Here is a 22,431-nt window from a genome sequence, read left to right as displayed (position 1 = left end):
TTGTTTAGAACGCCTGCATCACTCAAGACACATAGATACAAGAAAACAGAAAACAAAAAAGCAGATCATTTCTCGTTGATGTAAAATAATATTTCTGTTACACCTTGTCGTTCAGTAAAGCAAGTGGCAATGATAAAAGAGAGACAGAAACTTGTGTTTTACGCAGACCACGCGCAGTTGATATTTAGATTTTACATGTTGTTTTTTTTTTTAATATTCCTGCGTCCTTTCTCTTTTAACCGACATAATACTGAATCTTGAGTCCTTCGACAAAGCGAAAACGGTCATTTAATTCGCCGTATCTCGGAATCCAGTAAAGATTTAGAGTACTGGTAGCAATAACTTTTAAAAGTAATTTCTATTTGTTTTCAACATTTCTCTCACTTCGACCCCCCCATCTAACGTGAAAAACAAAAAAGTTTGTCTCTTACCAAATTTTGAAGACGTAAATGTTTATTTTTGAACAAATCACTTCGAAGATACTATTTTTTTCTCTCCGTTTTCAAAGAAGGTTTTGATTCCAAATTTTTTATACACTTTTCTCAGACATTTTATCTATCAATCATAAAATTTACAGTGCGATTGATTCACTGTCTAAGCTACAACGTGATGAATATTTAACGCAGCGGGAAACTGATTTCTCCCTCCCTCTGGCTCCGGTATCGCCATCTCTCTCTCTCTCTCTTTCATGCGAAATGTCAGTCTCTCGCACAAGCTATCTATATTACAAAGCCGCAGCGATCTTCGATTGGTTCTCCTTATATGCTGGACATTTGCTGTGAAGAATAGGACCGCATTCCTGTAAGTACGTGATTCACTTCTTGATGCCATCTTATCAATTCAGCTACGGTATCCAGACCGGATGGCCTCCTCAGATTCATGACATCAGTTCGAAAATCAAGTACTACGTCTTGCTGCATTCTGTATTGACCTGAAGATCGCAGCACCGTAGATATCGTAATCCACTATGGTGCCATCTGTCCGAGGGAGCTACACAGAGCTACCAGGTCCCTGGTCTATCGTACTCCGCTCTGATAGCCCCTTCCACTCCCTGGGATCATATGCAGCTCTCCCAGACAGATGACACCTGTAGGCGAACACGACACCACGTCTGCTGAATCTCCTGGTCAACCCGAAAGTATTGTAGATGGTACATGAAGTTGTAATTAATGAAGGCGAAATGAGTTCGAGGCCCACCGCCGAAAGTTATCCAGCAATTGTGCTTCAAGTAGTTGAGAAGGGAAACCTCGAAAGAATCCCAACCAGGATTTTAACACGCACTCGCTCGCTTCACAGTCAGGCATACTAACCGTTACTCCACAGCGGTGGACTCCTGATACCGATTGCCAACTTAAGAATTCTATTCGAAAGTTAATGTCTGATGCTTTTGAGTATTCCTTTAGTGAAATTACACAAAGGAACATCTTTAACCGAAAGATTTGAACTTCGTATTCGCATGCCAAAAATTTGTCTTCTATCCTGACAAATTATATTACCTACTTTCCTGGACGAATATGGTGTTTGGAGCGTGTTTTAACAGATACTCCCGTTTCCTTTCCTATAATTGTACAGTTTCTGTGTTAACCACCGTCGCCGCCGCCATATTTCACGGAGCACTACCGGCAAATCTTTGACGACAAAGTGATGTAAAGTTATGACGCGTCATTCTGGAGAGGTACGTTTGGGTCAATTCTGAAAGCCGAAGTTTTCATCGCGGAGAAAAAACGAAGACAAAATGTGAAATAGGTGGGGAAATCTCTTTTTTTTCTTCTGGCCAGAAATTTGGTTCTCGAATAAATATTTTTATGATATCCAAGCCTATAAGCCATTGTCTTCACACCGTTCCGCTGAAAGGAATTACGATATTTTAAAAAAGAAAGTACTTAAGTGAACATGCAACCTGCTATAACACAGAGAAAAAACGAAGACAAAATGTAAAATAGGTGGAGAAATCTCTTTTTTTTCTTCTGGCCAGAAATTTGGTTCTCGAATGAATATTTTTATGATATCCAAGCCTATAAGCCATTGTCTTCACACCGTTCCGCTGAAAGGAATTACGATATTTTAAAAAAGAAAGTACTTAAGTGAACATGCAACCTGTTATAACACAGAGAAAAAACGAAGACAAAATGTAAATTAGGTGGAGAAATCTCTTTTTTTTTTCTTCCGGCCAGAAATTTTGGTTCTCGAATGAATATTTTTATGATATCCAAGCCTATAAGCCATTGTCTTCACACCGTTCCGCTGAAAGGAATTACGATATTTTAAAAAAGAAAGTACTTAAGTGAACATGCAACCTGTTATAACACAGAGAAAAAACGAAGACAAAATGTAAATTAGGTGGAGAAATCTCTTTTTTTTTTCTTCCGGCCAGAAATTTTGGTTCTCGAATGAATATTTTTATGATATCCAAGCCTATAAGCCATTGTCTTCACACCGTTCCGCTGAAAGGAATTACGATATTTTAAAAAAGAAAGTACTTAAGTGAACATGCAACCTGCTATAACACAGAGAAAAAACGAAGACAAAATGTAAAATAGGTGGAGAAATCTCTTTTTTTTTTCTTCCGGCCAGAAATTTTGGTTCTCGAATGAATATTTTTATGATATCCAAGCCTATAAGCCATTGTCTTCACACCGTTCCGCTGAAAGGAATTACGATATTTTAAAAAAGAAAGTACTTAAGTGAACATGCAACCTGTTATAACACAGAGAAAAAACGAAGACAAAATGTAAAATAGGTGGAGAAATCTCTTTTTTTTCTTCTGGCCAGAAATTTGGTTCTCGAATGAATATTTTTATGATATCCAAGCCTATAAGCCATTGTCTTCACACCGTTCCGCTGAAAGGAATTACGATATTTTAAAAAAGAAAGTACTTAAGTGAACATGCAACCTGCTATAACACAGAGAAAAAACGAAGACAAAATGTAAAATAGGAGGAGAAATCTCTTTTTTTTTCTTCTGGCCAGAAATTTTGGTTCTCGAATGAATATTTTTATGATATCCAAGCCTATAAGCCACTGTCTCCACACCGCTCCGCTGAAAGGAATTACGGTATTTTAAAAAGAAAGTGCTTGAGTGAACATGCAACCAATTATAACACAGAACGAGACGGGCGAAATATTTTTCATAGACAAATCGAGTTCAAGAGACGTAGTTACCTTAATAACAAATTCCGAGTATGCTTTCTCTCTAAGGGGAAATGAACCTGGATGTCTCGCGTCGTAGAGTAAAGAACCCTGTCCAGGAAGAGAGGTGGCAGGTAAAATTTACCGTCGAAATTAAATTGTGTTCGTCACTATTCTCTACTACAGTCGTACCATCAGGGGGAGTGAATTTATATTCGAATTGTCTACACTTCTAAAATATGTTCAGAATTTGAAGGCTAATAGAATCAAGGCAGGTCTTATCTGACTACATTTCGAGACTTAAAAACTGACCAAGCATTTTATCGTACGCTTTCTTCGTTGCTTGTATTTTATGAAACTATTGTGGGATTAATTTGAGAGAGAGTGAATCGTTTCTAATATCTACGGACAGATTCTGTACGTAAAAAATTTGAGATAAATAGATTATAAACCAGGGGGCCTGGGTTCAGCTTCCAATTCCTTCTGAATTTAATCGGCAAAATTTTGATCTCCATTACCGGTGATCGTCGTTGCACTACTTATTTGCGTCAACGTTTAAGTATTGCAATTCAACGCGGAAATGCAATGAGCGTTTTGGGTACCCTTTCCGAGTCCAGCCTTTTGGATGAACTCTTTTTCTTGTAAAATTTATTTAGTATAGACACATTAATAATATTGGCACATTAATGGACAATATGTCCTTTAAAATTGCTGTCGCCTTAAGACTCGGGTGCAAGATCTGTTTTCCACATAAATGTCTTTGTGGAGCCACTGTTGATCCCTATGGTCACCATGGCTTAAGTTGCTCCAAAAATACCGGGAGATTTTCCAGGCACTTTCAATTAAATGACATCATTAAAAGGGCACTTGTCTCTGCTGGTTTTCAATCAATCCTGGAACCTATTTCAATCTGCCATTCTGATGAAAAAAGACCAGATGGATTGACCTTGATACCCTGGTCTCATGGAAAATCTCTGCTATGGGATGCCACTTGTGTCGATACTTTAGCACCATCGCATTTGCCTGTCACCTCCAGAGTTGCTGGTTCTGCTGCAACATCCGCAGTGAGCATCAAAAGGAATAAGTATCTGGATCTCCAGGACAGATACTTGTTCTCTGTTTTTGCTGTTGAGACGTTGGGATCTTGGTGCTCAGAGGCTAAAATGCTGGTTTCAGATATCGGGAAAAAGTTGCAAGCGCTCAATGGAGATTCCAGGTCGACTGACTTCTTGAGACAAAGAATCGCTATTGCTATCCAGCGTGGGAATGCTGCCAGTGTTATGGGGACATTTCCTCAAACACTGGCTTTGGAGGAAATATTTTATTTTTAAAATTCAAAATATTGGCCTACTACCGGAATCAACTGCGTTTGTTGACGCAACAAGACTTGAAGAGTCTTGAAGGACTTCTGCTGGAAGACGTTCAGGAATCTTTGCCACATTGTAATAAAACCCTCAAGACTTTGCAGAGTGAGATCATTATACATCTCGCGACCGATTGACAAGAAGAAGATTGTGTTCTTCACAAACAAGACAGCAGCTCTCTGCCTGTGGACGATGAGTTCCAGAAACTCTGGCGTTCTGTGGTAGTTGAGAGCACGGATAACCCGAAGATAGAGGAATATCTGGAGAAACAGGAAATCTGCTCCATGGAAGATCATAGACCCAAGAAGGCGACACTCCACAAGCGTAAGAAATTGTAATATGACATTTCTCACAGTATACGAAAAAACGTTTTGTACAGTAGCGACGTATTCAGTTCGAAAAATTCATTAGCTTCATTGTTTACTGATAATGTCTGAGCAGTGAATGTAATAACTCTGACTTTTGAGTGCAGAATCATGTAGAGTAATGTAATAAATTTTTTTTTTCGTTTTAATAAACATAATGCAATACCAGTTTAAAGATATAGATATTTAACCCTTAAATTGGCAAAACTTCATTTCTCACACTAGTTTATTAAACTGTATCGGACTGTAAAGAAAACAATTATCGCAATGTCCATACTTTATATGTTGTACAATATTATAATATTGTAAAATTTTAATTTTCCTACCAGTTTTTTTCTATTCTATTAAAATTATAGCATACTAGCTGAAAGCACCCGGCGTTGCCCGGATTTTCCTTCCTGCTTCTATTTTTAATTAAACTGGTTATTAAATTTTCGGAAATCTCGGAAACCTAACTATACACAACCAAAACGAATTGTCTTTGGTAAGCTTTCCTCGCCCATAAAGATGAATCTTTACTTAACGTCACTTACATGAATTAATGAAGTCCTTAGCCAAATGCCTGCCAGGGTTAACTCAATTTAAAACAGTTGTAAGTCAGGCACCGAAAAGAAAACATTTCAACATGTCGCTGAAGTTAAACTGTTGTTTTAAATTTATATATTTATTTGTTTTTATTTATTTTTATTTATTTACTTATTTATTTATTTATTCTGGTGTCGTTAAGGTCATTAGGCCTTCTCTTTCACACCGCCAGAAATACAAATAAAGTAATAGAAAAATCAAACTATAAACAAAGTAAAACCCAACCAAAATATAATTCCTTCTCTTCTTTCTGATCACTTTCAGCATCGAATCAATATGTACATATATAATTTAATTTATATTGGAAGATTTTTTACCTCTGGACCGCTGTACACCCACTTATATCATACCCAGTTTTTATAATATAACTTGAAACTATATCTCATAAATTCAGAACATATTATATTAATTCTAACTTTATACACAGAATACAGATGCAATATAAACTCGCAATAAATCATTTTTAACATAAAGACTAATATTCTGAGAAACGTATAAGGCCTACCGGTATTTTAGAAATTAAGAGATTTTTATTTCCACAACGCTTAACATACTAAATTTGCAACGTGACAGATCTAATTTCGCAGCAACACATTTTCGGACGTGAACAACAATATTTTGAGAATTAATACAGTGTTATTTTCAGTGGGCTTATGTACATTCACATACTACATTAACAACATGACAAAAGTATAATTGAATTGCTTTTTGTTATATGTAAAATCTTTTTTTTTTTCACTTCTTTGTATAAAATATAGTTGAAGATGTGAAAAACACGCAGTTTTTAAGTTAATGTCTGGAACTTTGAGCGACTGCCCTTGAGGTTCATTTTAATATGGCCATTACAAATGCTAGTGGCATTGAAATTGCAGTTGCTTAAAATTGAATGAGTATCCTAGCAATACGTGGAATAAAAACATATTTTATTTTTGCAGTTCATATTACCAATTCTTTTACGTTTCGTATGAGTTTTTCACACCAATTCTTATTCATGTGTAATTTTGGTGGCTTAATATTTCGCAATACTACTATTGGTTATTCAATATTAAGTAAATTATGTCGTAGCTATTCTTGTAGTTTCAAAGAATTCTAGAATTCAGTTGTATAAAACAGCCTGCTCACTATCTACAAAACTGCATCGAGGACTGTGTAAAGATGCATTATTGCATGAATTATCTAGTTTTAGCCTTCATGATGTGTAACAACAATGTAATTTAATTTCGTGTTAAAATTTCCAAGGCCTCGTGAAAGTCGATGTTGAATACAACAGACAATGATAAAGAACAATTGACTGTAGAAGATTTTGCATTTTAATATAATACATGAATATTTAATCTCTTTATTTTTATTTTTTATATTTTTAATTGATTTAACTTCCATTTGCACAATTTTAATGTAGCCTATGTTCTTCTCCTGGTTATAAAGGTTAAATGTGCAAACTTTGGCACATATCGGTCAAAGCGTGTAGATTTGTATAGAGAACATACACACATACATAAATACATACATACCCACGTTCAATTTTATATATTAAGATAGCCTATTAACCTGTTGTATCGTATAGGATACTTTGCGAATTTAAGGGTTAATACTTGTGATGGTTCAAGCAACATAAGAGTTTTCTCCCGGTAGTCCTGTTTCCCTGTGATATCGCAACAATTCTCCACCACCACCACCACCACCACCACCACCACCACCATCATCATCATATCATCCGTTCATTACGAATTAATGTAGACAGACTGCCTGTGTGCATTCTGTATTTTCTATGAGCCACGTTCGTAGAATCGGAGCGATTAACGGGTAGTGAATGACCCTTCCTTTGCGTAATAATAATAATAATAATAATAATAATAATAATAATAATAATAATAATATAATTTAAGGTTATTATTATTATTATTATTATTATTATTATTATTATTATTATTATTATTATTACATAGAAGATAATTCTAGAAATACGGCTGTTCCTCTCTTTCTTACTGGAACTCTTATATAACTTCACTTCTGTATACAACATTTTATATTGATTGCACCATATTTTCATGGCACCAGATTTTCCAAACATTCCTTTGTCGTCAGAAGAGCATTCTCTCCCCCATTTTTAAGCTCTTTTACAATCGGTGTAGTACGCTCTAATCTAAATGGAATCCATTTTTGGAACCCTTGTAGTGAGCGGTTCGCCGCGATCATACGGCAACATCTCTAACACATGTGTTACGCGGGGAATCTAAACAGATTGCTGCAGGCGTTGTCTCTCGCTCGTTTCCTTTCGCATTGTACTTCTGTTATCAGTATCCAAGTCTCGTAAACAACGAGATAGCGCTGTGCGTGCGAGTCGGACTACGAACGCGCGTTGTCATACGCAAGGTTTTACATTCCATAAGAAAGGAAGTGATGGCAGCTTTCAAGCGTTGGAAGTAAAATGTACGTGGCGCATAGAAGATTGAAAGGCGTTCAGAAGCAGGAATGAAAAGATTCTTCTTTCATTGATTGTGGTGCAATTTGGAGAAGCGGATATCTCATTTTGAAATAAATTACAACCATTTTAAACCATGTAAAAAGCATTGGTGAAATATTCAGGAGACGAGAAGTTTGCACTTTTTATTGCTGGATATTAAATGATTCCTAAGTGTATTAAAATTAATTATACCTTCATCTTCAGATAAATAAAATTATCGTTACTAAAAGGAATTACGTTTATTGAGATCATTATGAATATCTAAACTCACTTGACTCTACCATTTCGAATTATTGTGAAATTATTTTATTTCCAGCTGTGGTAAAAGTCCAAACAACATCGTTCTGGATAAAAGAGTAAACTTCTTAAGTTTGAGACTAAGATGACAACTTAGCCACATTGGCATGGTAGCGATACTCAAATATTACATTGCTGCCACATCCTATACAGAGTGAACCGTAAGTAATGTCTTTAATTTCAGTGGGTTCTTCTTTGAGATTTTTCAGACTGTTTAAAACAATTTTGCTTGCTTTTGCTTCCGTTTCGAGATAAAAATTGTTTTATAGGAAACATTTCATAGCGTGTTTTGGGGAAGCCATTGATTTAATTCCCAATGCGCTCTGTCAATTTAAAAGAACAGTGTATTCTGATGATAAATGATTTAAAGAATTTTAGTTTTGTCCTTTAAATGTGCAGAAATTTGATCCGAATTAATCTATCATTGTAAAAATTCACAGAAACACACACAAAATTGCAACCTCATGCAAGAAATTAAATTACAACATCGCATACAGAACAAATAACACTCTACAAAAACATCTGAACACACATCTGAACAACACAAACAAACAAACAAATACAATCACACAGGGGTATACAAACTCAAATGTAACACCTGCAACAACTTCTACATAGGACAGACAGGCAGTTCATTTCAAACACGTTACAAAGAACACATCACAACCATAGCAAAATTACAGAACACCTCCACATATGCAGAACACATCACAAATGCTAACCACAATCACAGAGACATCAAAACAGACATGGAATTACTAAACATCCAACCAAAAGGTCAGAAACTTAACACACTAGAACAATATGAAATATACAGACACACGAAAACACACCCCAACGAAATTCTCAACAAAACTCAGTTTCAGAACACACACACTCTTTGGCTCTGCACTATACCACACGAACACACCCTCACAGGAAACAAAACAAGAAGCGCCAAGACCAACAACGACAAGTTCTGAGGATGACCCATAAATAGGTCGAAACATGTAAACAAGGTACGTTAGAATTTAACACAAGAAAGTCTTATCATACATATTCCGAAAAAATTCTTTGCAGAACGAAGACTTACATTTGTTCGGTTCAGTCATTACGGCTGAAAATTTTGCGATGATGTAGTAATCGTGGAATTAGAGTGGGAGAGTTAACGGAAACTTATTTTATCGCCAGTTTTGGCCTGGAACTACGTCTTTGCATTCTGCACAGTAGGTCGCCAACCGCTCATTAACGACGTCCAAAACTTTTGAACAAACTTAGTGAAACGAAAAGTATACAACGGTGTAGACAAAGGAGTTCCGTAACCGTAAACATCAACATGAAACCGGTCTAACTTTCATGCCCTGCGAGACGGATGAAGCATACATGTGTCGAAAATTCGAGATTAAAATTCGGTCGAACGCGATGAATTTCAACGGCCACGAAGTCCTTAGTTTGGCTTCCTGTGGGAGATAAATAAAGCTGTGGGTCCCGTGTCATATGTTTACGGCACGCAAAACAACCGTCCCTGATAGAGTTCTCCAAGCAAAATGTTACTACTACTACTACTACTACTACTACTACTACTACTACTACTACTACTACTACTACGGCCACCACAACCACCACCACCACCACTACCACTACTACTACTCGACTTTGCACTGTTAAGTCCTCTCTCACATTCTTCGTAGTCATAAATAATTTTGTAGACTGTAACCTTTTTTCATTCGTAAATATCTCATTTCGATAGCTTGAAGTAATTTTTCATTTTTATCACCCATGATTCACTGCAGAAATTGTATTTGAAGTTGGTATTTGATTGTGAGATTTTACTTGTTTTATTTATTTAAATGTACTTTTTCTTATGCACGCAAATTGATGTTGAAATTTAAACGGTAGTTGAACACCGCTTAGAAATGCTAGATTAATAAGTCGGGATTGGGCCCGAGTACATAATTGCTACAGGATGAAAGATTCGCATTAGTGAGATGCGAGTTTTTGAGTGCGTAGGGCCGTACATTACACGGGACGTAACAATGGCGGCAGGAAGTTCCGCGAGAGTGCGCTGGGTGGCGGCTTGCGATCACAATGGCTCGTGCAGGGAGGGATTGCGGCCAGGGCTGCACAAATTTGTGTCAAATATCGGCGCTAATTATACGTCCTTTTACACTATTTAACGTATTCACGCCTTTCCAATGTTCCTCTATACTTCCCAGCGCCAAAATACAATTTTATTAAATTTTTGTTTTCGTTTTCTTTTTTTTTTATAAATTGTTTTTTTTTCAATTTAGTCATATGTATATTGGTTTCTGCATAATTTATTTTATTAATATGAAAAGACTACGTAATGTATATTTATATTAACTAACGTGGGTAATGCTATTGCCGTTTATAGTTTATTTTCGAAAGATATGACTAAGCCTAAATGAAATAAATTAATACGCGCTTAAATGAGATTTAAATTTGTTTGTAGAGTGCTTACAAAATACTCTCTCTGTAATCCTTGAAGCAAGAAATTTGGTTTTAATTATAAAATTGGAGCGTTTAAGTAGATATATTTAATTAATTTTCAACTAATTTAAAAAAAAAATCATATTATTTATATGCACTGTACGATTATATTTTAATCATTTCTAACATCATATTTACGAAAATTTAAATTTAAGTTAAACGTAAATTTTAAAATTTGTTAGTCGTATACTGAAACTCTTTTCTTTGAATTCTAAACATTCAACTGGTTCAGACACTGGTAACAAATATGTTTCCAAAGGATACTAAATCCTTGGACAGTGAGACAGCTCTAACATCATCTCGTCGACCTGGGAGGTGCAGGCCCTCTGATATACCACTGTTAGAAAATTCATTTAGAGCGTCATTATATAACACAACATATTATATACATTATGGAGATGTCGTAGAATTGAATTGTGAAACCTTTATAAATCATCTTTGTAATGACAAACTTACGTAATTTATTTCACATTGTTTGCACTATTGAAACAACTCGCCCAGTCTTAACTCATCGTCACGTGTTTTGGCACCTCTTCGACTGAGAACCGGTTCCTCATGCATGAAGTATGTACTCCGTTTCAGTGTTGCACAGTGCAGGAATCTGCCCAACACTGTCTTAGAGTCAATGCTAAATGCTAAAGTGGAATATCATCTCATGAGAAGAGGATGAATTTATAATTTAGAGTTTAAAGGCTGATAGTACCGTATAATTATTAATAGGCTCCGTATTTCAGCTACCTATAAACTGGAAAGAAGTTGCCTGATTCGAAGTATATGTGACATAACAGCGCAGGCACAGGTACGTTCGTATACAAAATAGTTACGAATCCTCTGCCCTCTTCCTCTAGAAAGTCAAAACCGGGACGCAATTATACAGAGTAGTCTTACTGATCACTGCTCTTATTAGTCGTAGGCCTATTATTTAAATAACTACATCTTTTTGGCTGATTGAAGGTTCATTGCAGAGGTAAAATGCCTTAGGTAAGACGCTCAAGCGTGTAATATTACAGGGCATAGTTGAGAATGTTTGAAATAATATTTTCACTGTCGGTATAGACAACATTACATATATATTTTGTAAAATAAACACAAACGTAACAAAAATAGTGCACTGAAAGACACTGCAATATCGAAAGGCATAGAAAGTTTGTTGAACTTAATCCAAAACAACCAATACCATCAAAATCTGAAAATTATGAAGATAACTCGACGTTTAGCATGGATTTGTGTAGCCTACCATGAAGTTCAGTGCCAACATCCCAACTAATAAATTAAATAATCTACATTTTAGGGAATTTCTAGAGTAGTACATAGAAAATTAGTGGGTTTTCAGTGATGAGCGACATGCAGTATTCTAATGAAACACGAAAAAATATCAGAAAATAGGATTATCTTGTACTATATCACGCACCAATAACGTCATGTGCCATTGAAAGAATTTGTTACAATATAAGATCATTTCAAGTTCGTTAACTTACAAATGCACATTATTATTCACTGCAAGGATTACGACAAATGAACATCACTGCTCAAGCATGTGTTTACTAGAATAGCTTCGGAATGTCGGGAGTTGTCTGTACTCCACGAACTCGCAGCGACGACCTGTTTGTTTATATCCTTATCCGTTGCATTACCTGTGTTCGGCGTACTATATACCCAATGTGTCTTTAACTTCAGTCTTTAGGTAGCTGGAATACGAAGCCTAATTATTAAGTACGGAGATTCACATAATATGCACTCAACACTAACAGCTAAAATGGCAGCCGCAACTTGTTCGATTGTCAGTCTAGACACCCACCCCTGGCACGCCTCTTGACCATCACAATGTCGTCCAGTGATTTGATCGCTTCCCCATTGCGTCGTCTCGAAATCACAAGTGCGTGTAGGGGGGCGAGATAAGTTAGGGGACAATTACTTTAAGAGGGTCGCCCTATTCCTTAAACCCATTGCAGTTCTTGTGTCGGCTCCTAATGTATCCCAATGTGTTCTTTGGGGAAGTTATACGATCGGAGGTATCAGACCATCAAGCGCTGTACAGTCGCGACTCTGTCGCGTTTAGTCCGTAATACCAAACGCTGTGAAATGGTTGTACTTCCACTTTCACCACCACCACCATCGCTACTATCAGAATCATATGATACAGAATGTAGATTTCCTGACACATTGAAGAAAACTCAACTTCCTTCAGCTTAAAAGGATCTGAGCTTCTTTCGCTTAATAAATAAAAGTAAGTTTCACTTGGTAATCTTACATAATTTTAACCTAATGTACCGCATATTCCTCTCATTGGACGCCCCGGATGTTATAGTGCTGTGTTGACCAACTCAGCTGCTCTTACGAAGCACTGTGTGCACTTACGTCCAATAACGAGCAAAACAGAGCAACATTGACATTGCAAGCATTGGGACGATCTGCTCTCGCACATTTCTATGTGCAGCGAAGAGTACTCTTAGATAAAGATCTTGGTCATCATTGTTATCACCTTTCATAATCCGCGCGAGTACTGGTGTCACAAATCATTGCGCCAGCACTGAAGGGTTAAATACGCGGTGAAGAAACAGAAACTAACTGAAATGAGTCTATAGACTCTTTGTGTCTATAGAGTCTACAGTCTTTGTGACCTGATAAAGTTTAAGAGAAGGTCCTATGGCCTTAACTCTGCCAGTATAAATAAATAAAAATAATAATTATTATTATTATTATTATTATTATTATTATTATTATTATTATTGCGAACAATATTACTAAAAAAATTCAAACATAGGTGGGTGTGAACTAATTTAATTACTTCTAAATGCTGAATATATACTCGACATATGTTTAAAATATTAAATTACACTCTATACAGGATGTAACGGTATAAGTGCCATTATTTTAAGTGTTGATTGTTCATGTCATAAGGAAGAAAAAATATCCTTACAATTTTTTTATAATTGCAATATTTCACTAATTATCTAAGTTAGCAAGACTAGGCATTTGGCAACGTTGCTGGATGAGGAGGAGGGAGTTTATAAGTACACAGTACAACTCAAGCGGGTACAGACATACCGGTACAAAACAGGTGCTCTGTTCTAATGCAGGGGCGGACCGTTGTTTACATAAAACCAACAGCAAATACAAATTTAAATCTCATTAATAGAACTTTATGGTAAATTTCCATTTTAACAATATTGGTAATATTGGTCCATTTTTTAATTGTACGTCAAAAAAATAAACAATAGTGATTTACTGCACAAAATCACACGAACTTTTTTTTTAAATGCAACATTTTAAATGCTTCCATAAAGCAGTACCATTTTTAAAGAAATTTCTGTTTGTGTGATTTTCGAAACGATAATCTAATAATTGTTGAGAAGTCTCTACAAAACTTCTCCGATAAGGTAACTTTCATTGCGGAAAACATTGACGCTACATCTTCTTGCCTCGCTTGAATTACGACGACTTTCTTTATAATTAATAACATATGATATTCCTAAACTGTGAATGACATTGTAAGTCATTTATCGAATACCAGGTACCGAACTGTCATCCGCTCGGCAGTAGACCTATGGAAGGGATGAACTCAGCTGACATGTACTTACGTCTGTGTAGAGTACTGCCTACTGAACAGTTTGCCACGTCTCTCACGCCAGAATATTAACAAATTTAAGCATGCAATTTTATTTAATTTCACGAAAACGTTACAGAACACACAAATATGTATTTAAACTAATATTAAGTCTTTGCTATATATACCTACTGAAGAAATTGTTTTCTTAATTTTACTAACGATATAAGCAGAATAACGCAAATAAAATAAGAAAATAATTTTTTTCTGGGAAAACTATCACGTTTTGACTCTATGTTGTATGGACATTTTTTGATCCTATAGACCGTCCCCGACGACTGTGAAAAGAACGGCATGTATGCCCCTTACACCCTGTATAGCTTAATATGGGTTATAGTACATTTACGTAATATTTGTGTCATTTTTAGGTGTTTTGAGATGAGTCTTCATGTCTCTAAATATAAAAAATAGAAACCAGTTTCCAATAAGCTATGAAGTCACATTAGGAGCAGGAATGTAATGGTACTGATACTCGAGATTTTTAAGAGAGACGTGGTATAAAGATCTTCGTTTTACATTCATGAAAAATAGGCTTACTTCTTAGGCTCTGTGATAGCTCAGCTCATGATTTTCCACCAAAGGACGGACAAAGGATCGATTTCAGGTAGATATTTTCAGATTTTTTGTGAACAATCCCAATTAGTAAGGGAAGTTTTTCTAATATTTAATATTCCTCTTACATTTTTTTCCTTCATTGCTCTGTTATCACAGTATCGCCATCAGATCGACTCTAAACGATATTATATAGTTTACAAATGATGCAATATAATTACAAGAGAGATTGGATGGATATCAAAGACATTCTGGACATATCGATGTGAACAGACGTTTCTTTATTTTGTCTAGTGTCGATTATACACCCTTCCAGTCTATCAGTAGCTGTGCCGACAGAATTACCTTGGCTTTCTCCGAGACACTGCTAATAATTCATTATATATAACTTATTCAGGGAATATGACAAACTTTGAGAGCTTGACATAAGGTGGAAACTACTGAAGTCTACTTAAGAAGACAAGCTATGTCAGCGAGGAACTTCCATAGTCTCTGGAGACAGACATTAGTTTATTCTGTACTATGCAAACAGCTTGTGAAGTTGTTACGTCCGCAGTTGATGAAAAAATTGTCATCTAAACTTAGACAAAATAAATGTCGACCTTCGAGGAGTTATTGTGGATCATTATTGCAGCGATAGTGATATCTCAACTCATGCTCTTGATGGTATTGGTCAGTATCATTTGTCACATCGTCAGTAGTTAAAATTGTGAACTGACTAGCTGAGAGATTAGTTTCCTAGCTGACTTATCGGATGACTATCTGACCGACAGGCTTAATGACTAGTTGATTCACTAGATGAGAAGTTGACCCGCAGCTACGTGACTAGCAGAACAGATAGGTAACTCACTCGCTCACTCACTCACTCACTCACTCACTCTCTCACTCACACTGACTGACTGACTGATTGACTTATGTAGACGTATCAGTAAACGTATTGAATAGTCTGACAGGCAGTTGGATAATTATCTTCTTGTCTAATTGATGTAATTCTGCGAATCAGTAGATGTATTGAATAGGCCGACGGACAATCATCTGATAATTTTCTTCCTGACTGACTGAATAGTAATTCTCTGAACCAGTAGAATATTAAATAGGTCGACTTACAATCATCTGATAATAATTATTAATGAATGAATGAATGAATTATTAATTATGTAATTCTCTGAATCACTAGAGTATTGAATAGCCCTACTCACAATCATCTGATAATTATTACTGAGTGTCTAATGAATGAATGAATGAATGAATGAATGAATTAATTAATTAATTAATTATTAATTATGTAATTCTCTGAATCACTAGAGTATTGAATAGCCCTGCTCACAATCATTTGATAATTAATACTGAGTGTCTGAATGAATGAATGAATGAATGAATGAATGAATGAATGAATGAATGAATGAATGAATGAATTAACTAATAGCATTTCTCTGAATCAGTAGACTATTGAATAGGCCGACTCACAATCATCTGATAATTATTACTAAATGAATAAATGAATGAATGAATGAATTAACTAATAGCATTTCTCTGAATCAGTAGACTATTGAATAGGCCGACTCACAATCATCTGATAATTATTACTGAATGAATAAATGAATGAATGAATTAACTAATAGCATTTCTCTGAATCAGTAGACTATTGAATAGGCCGACTCAATATCATCTGATAATTATTACTGAATGAATAAATGAATGAATGAATGAATTAACTAATAGCATTTCTCTGAATCAGTAGACTATTGAATAGGCCGACTCACTATCATCTGATAATTATTACTGAATGAATAAATGAATGAATGAATGAATGAATTAACTAATAGCATTTCTCTGAATCAGTAGACAATGAATAGGCCGACTCACAATCATCTGATAATTATTACTGAATGAATAAATGAATGAATGAATGAATGAATGAATGTTGTATTTCTATGAATCAGTAGAATATAGTATAGTCCGCCTCAAAATCATCTCATAATAATAATTACTATGTGAATGAATGATTCAGTGGAGCAGGCATGTCAGAAATCAGGCTTTGAATGTGCAGTTATGTGCGCGGATCGCCGGTCTGTGCAGGTTGCATGAATCAAGCGTTGCTCTTACCCCGTTCTTAGCTGGAGGGATGTACAGTAATCTATCCTGCGCTTATAGGGTTGGATTAAATAGACATTTGGACATTATAAACATAATTAGCAGAAGGAAAAAAACACGCTTATTATCAGTGTCTATATTTGACAATTGTAATACAAGAAACTTTAGGCTTACTCAGTTATACTTCACAAAGTAGTGGTTTGTAAAGCATAATTTATTAATATGATTTTTATACGGTATTTAAAGAAAAAAAAATTGCAGTAATTTCGAAACAACAAGAAACGAACAAGTATTTCATTTTACGTAGTAGGTAGTAATTATTTTAAAGTAATAGACCCTACTCTTTCATTGTTCGTCAAGCATTATTATTTACTGTGACCATTGGTGCATAAATGTTGAAGAAAATATTATACTCCCAATTAATTACATGCAGTAGGACATTGTGAAGTTTTTACACTGAATTCATTTCTTTGCTGTATGTCAATATAAATTAATATTAATATTAATAAATATAAATTAAGCTTAGAATTTAAATTCACATATAGTTTATTTGAAAACGTTGAGAGCAAGTATCGAAAAGTTGGGAGCGTTACTGAAAGAAATTAAAAGTGTAGTTCACAAGCTGTGAAGCGACGATATTCTCTTTATGTCAGATTTAAAGATTTATTAATATAAGTATATTGAATTAATATTGTGACGTGAAGTGGAAAATTTGCCATTATATATTTTTCCAGAAAATTTGTCCGCCTTGCAAATAGTTGTTTTCTTCTCTCCTTACAACCTCAAGAGCCTCACATGTATTCCTCACTATATTCTCATCACTTACCAGTTTATGAAATAAAAGTCGTAAGTCGTCTAACTTTTGATGGCTGTGTTAGTACAGACTCCAAAACAACGCCATTGTCAGGTTCGTTTTGCCGTGAGAGTACTGATTAAGAAATAAGCGCTGGCAATATCATATTTTGAGAACTTTACTAATCTGATCTAAATTGTCACCTCACAACACTATTACCTCGACATAGGCTGATGAAAGCCTTTCATTTTAAAATAATTATTATTGTTGGCTGAGGAAAACATTATAACGATTATGTTATATGATTCGTAATTTCTCTTCTTCCTTATCTGTGAACTCCTTACTTTATTTATCATAACTCATTCACAGACACAGCCAAATCGGCACTCGTACTGAAACTGTGTTACTGAAACAAAAGCTGCTGCAGGTATTGTATAGCCCTGTCGCGTTCCCCTCCAAGGCGATTCACTCCTCCAGGTAGGGGAATAGAGAGTGCACATCGCACAGAGACAGTTGCACAATGTGCGCGACTGCACAATGTGCAGGGTTTTGACATGCCTGCAGTAGAGTATTGAATAGTCGAATTCACCATCATGTGATAATTATTGCTAAGTGTCTGAATGAGTGAATGAATGGATGAATTAATTAATTATGTATTTCTCTGAATCAGTAGAGTATTGAATAGCCCAACTCACAATTATCTTCCTGGCTGAATGAATAAATGAAGGAATGAATGAAGGAATAACAGATATCGAATAGACTAATTGACTGAAAATTAAATAATTATCTTTATGACTGACTAACTGACTGACTGACGCAGTAAGCCTCTGAATCAATAGGCGCATTGAATACTCTGACAGTTGATTTACTTAGTTATCATTTTCTTGATCTCTCTGTCTGACTCACTCACTCACTCACTCACTCACTCATTGTTTATATACAGTCTTACCGAATTTACTTCCGTTTCAAAGATATATTTTGTGATAGTAAGATCTAATAGTGATCAAACATTTTCGGAATTAAGATGTTACCTCCTGTGTTCTATTTATCATCACAGACTTTGGTTTCCATTCTATAAAGAAGACAGAAACAGATAGGGAGGAATTGAGAAAGCTTTAGATCCAGATAACGCACTTCTGTAATAATTTAGGACTCCGAAATGGAAAGCAGACACATGACATCGCGGTTGGACAGTACAGCACTAGTTTGTCAACCTAGTGATGTCAGTTCCAAGCACACGAGATCTAAAGTAGGCCTATCGATGGAAGCAGTTATGACGTGTTTCATCAATACTTCATAATTGTATCTCTGCTTCTCCCGGAAAACTTAAGCAACTCAGAGATGGAACAGATTCCCCAGTGCGCTTGCCTGCACGGCAGATGGAACAGTCCTGAATATTTAATTCTTATCCACCAATTAGTGTTGAATTTCCAGGTACCCAAATGATTTTGAGACGTGCAGAATAATTCCTCGCTTTGGTGTAAGTTGCTATTCCTGGAAATTCATTTCACGTCTGTTTATATTTAATCATCAAATACATTATCCATGCATTGGGCCGCGCTCAATTCATATTCACTGTTTATTATGGAAGTCAGCCCGTACGCAGGATAAGCGAAATTAATACAGCTTGTATCAGAAAATGTTTTCGTTCGAATGGTCTGAAACTTTGTCAAAGGACTAGAGGTACAGAGATTTGATCTTCTATGAAATGTAGCGGGCGAAGATTTCATCCATTCGAATAAATGACTAATGTTTCATTATCATGTCATTACTTCACCTCTTGAATGTCTAATTAATCCAGAATTACGGTTTAATAAATAATTTAAAATACGGTATGCGGCAAAACAAACAGTGATGCAGGATGGGTGGAGCGGAGAAAAATTCTCTCCGGCACCGGGACTCGAACCCGGGTTTTCAGCTTTACGTGCTGACGCTTTATCCACTAAGCCACACCGGATTACAGTCCCGATGCCGGATTGAATCCTCTCAGTTTAAGTTCCACCTCAGTTCCAGTTTAAGTTCCCGCCTCTTGGTCACACATAATGAGTGCACCTCTGCACATAGTGTGTTGGACATTGTGCCACTGTCACACATCTGTGACAAAGTGCATGAGGGTTGGCCACTAAAGGGAAACTAAGAAGTTATAACCTCTGGTTATTGCTTTAATACAATACATCTAAATATGCCGAACACATAACTAATGCTAATCATATATACAATAGCATAAATACAGACATGGAAATCCTACATATACAACCCAAAAACCAAAAACTCAACACACTAGAACAATACGAAATATACAGACACACTAAAACACACCCTAAACAAATTCTCAACACACAGATCAATTTCAGAACACACTCACTATTTGACTCCACTTTTCAACACGGAAACACACCCCTAAAACAGGCAGCGATATCTAAATGACGCCAGGATCTAATAGGCTCTGATGATGGTGTACAGTATACACCGAAATAGCTGTAAGCCATACGTGCTTATATAATTAACACTAATACGTCTGCCATTTTATCAATAAAAAAATTGTCCACACCTGTGGAGTAACGGTCAGCGCGTCTGGGCGCGAAACCAGGTGGCCCGGGTTCGAATCCCGGTCGGGGAAAGTTACCTGGTTGAGGTTTTTCCGGGGTTTTCCCTCAATCCAATAGGAGCAAATGCTAGGTAACTTTCGGTGCTGGACCCCGGACTCATTTCACTGGCATTATCATCTTCATTTCATTCAGACTCTAAATAACCTAGATGTTGATACAGCGTCATGAAATAACCCACTAAAATAAAAAAAAATCAATCAAAAATAAGAATCGTTTCAGCTAATTTGGTATACATCGTCATTTTGCTCTTTTATTTAACATGTACACACATTAAACTTTTACTCAAATTATTACATTTCATATGGATCATAAATTGACTCGTAGATACTGATTATTAACAAAATATGGCAGTTTATTCAAGAGAAGATGAAGAAAAAATATGAATTTAGTGATTTTAAAGTAAGAGTGTACACTTATTCATTAGCTACGTAGCTGTACAGAAGAGAATGAAACTGTAACTACAGAAATAATAATTTTGGTCATATAAGGGGCGCGGTGCGTGGAACTCCCGCTGGGGTGGGCGTTCCTCGGGGAGTGTAATTAGCAGATTAGTAGAGGCACTGCGCGTCTCTTAGGAGCTGCACTGTCGACGCGCTTTACGTATCTGATTGCTTGCTGATTGCTAGTGACGTCCCATGTCCCTTTGATGCAGCCTCGCAAATTTGCGGAAATGACTCAGTACGTGGAATTGCTTTGCCTGCATATCAAAAACATTTTTTTTATTATCACTATGTAGCTTTTCTTAAAAGTTTAATGGTTAAAGATCCGTGAAACCCTGAAGAGAGAGCAATAAAATCTTATTATTTTCTTTGGGAGAAAAGTAAAGCCGGAGATAATCGCAGTACATTTATGATAAATAAAAGAAACGTTCCTCCTAATAAGAAGGCTGTAATCATACATAATGACCATGTTTACCCCTGTTTACTGAACTAATTAGCTGTATAAAGACTTTCTCATTTAGTGGAAGGATGGCAGCACGCAGACAACTAACCAGTTTACACGTGTCGGCATACACTGAAGTATGAGTCCAAGAAGACCATTGACATTTCTGCTGTATTGAAAGGTTATCAGAAAACGTTCGAAATAACGCAAATGAAAGCGCAGAAGTTACTTTTAATAAAGATTTCAATGTAATTTTACACAATTTAATGGCATAATTGAAGGGTTCAGAACCATAGTGGGCCAAGCGCCATTTATTAAAACCGTAGAAAACGAGGGTTAAAATGAAGTTATCTGTAGTAATGTCACGAGAGTTCTGAGATTTATCTGGGAAATCTCAGACTTCGTGTGACATTTATTAGGACTATTTCGTGAATAAAATAAAAATGTAAATAATATATCCCTAAAATTCGATCACAAAATGTTAATAATTGTATATTTACGAATACTTAACCTATTCAGACATTGTGAAGTTGAAATACTCGTAGATGAATATCGATTACTGCAATAAAGAAATTCGATGTTATTATTCAGTAATGCCAATTGTTTTATTTCATTCACAAAATACAAATTTTATAGGCTATAATTATAGGTTAAGTTACCTGTGGGAGCAGGACCAGTGTCAGCTGTGCCTTATTTCGACCGTTACTCGTGCTACAGGAAAGCATTTTTATAGCTCAACAAACGCATTCTCGCTGTTGTGTGTAACGGAACTAAAGCTGCATCTACACAGTTCAATATTCCAATCACGTATGGGTGCAATCTGGGAAGAATATTGAAAGAATCAAGTTTAAAAGGTACGTTCAATTAAGATCACGAAAATGTTGTGTCTACATGGTGCGCCGTTTTAAACGTCGTCTTCACTGCGTAAATATATTAATTAATATTAAATATCAATCGTGCATTCATTGCTTTAATGTTGAAAGAAAAGTTTAATCGTGTAGTTGCATCTTAAAGTATTCATGATCATCAATTTACGGGGAAACGGTTGGCGACAACTACTAAACAAAAGAACGACCATGCGATAAATTGATAGCGATAAATCTGGCTGCAAAAGTTATCGAAAAATGTGACTATGATTGGTTGGAATTAAAAATTTCATTACACTTCATTGGTCGAAAATGGAATGACGTCATATAAACG

The sequence above is a fragment of the Periplaneta americana genome, chromosome 16 (genome assembly GCF_040183065.1).
Source record: "Periplaneta americana isolate PAMFEO1 chromosome 16, P.americana_PAMFEO1_priV1, whole genome shotgun sequence".
NCBI lineage: Eukaryota > Metazoa > Arthropoda > Insecta > Blattodea > Blattidae > Periplaneta > Periplaneta americana.
The sequence above is the reverse complement of the archived record's forward strand: the minus strand, read 5'-3'. Positions refer to the sequence as shown.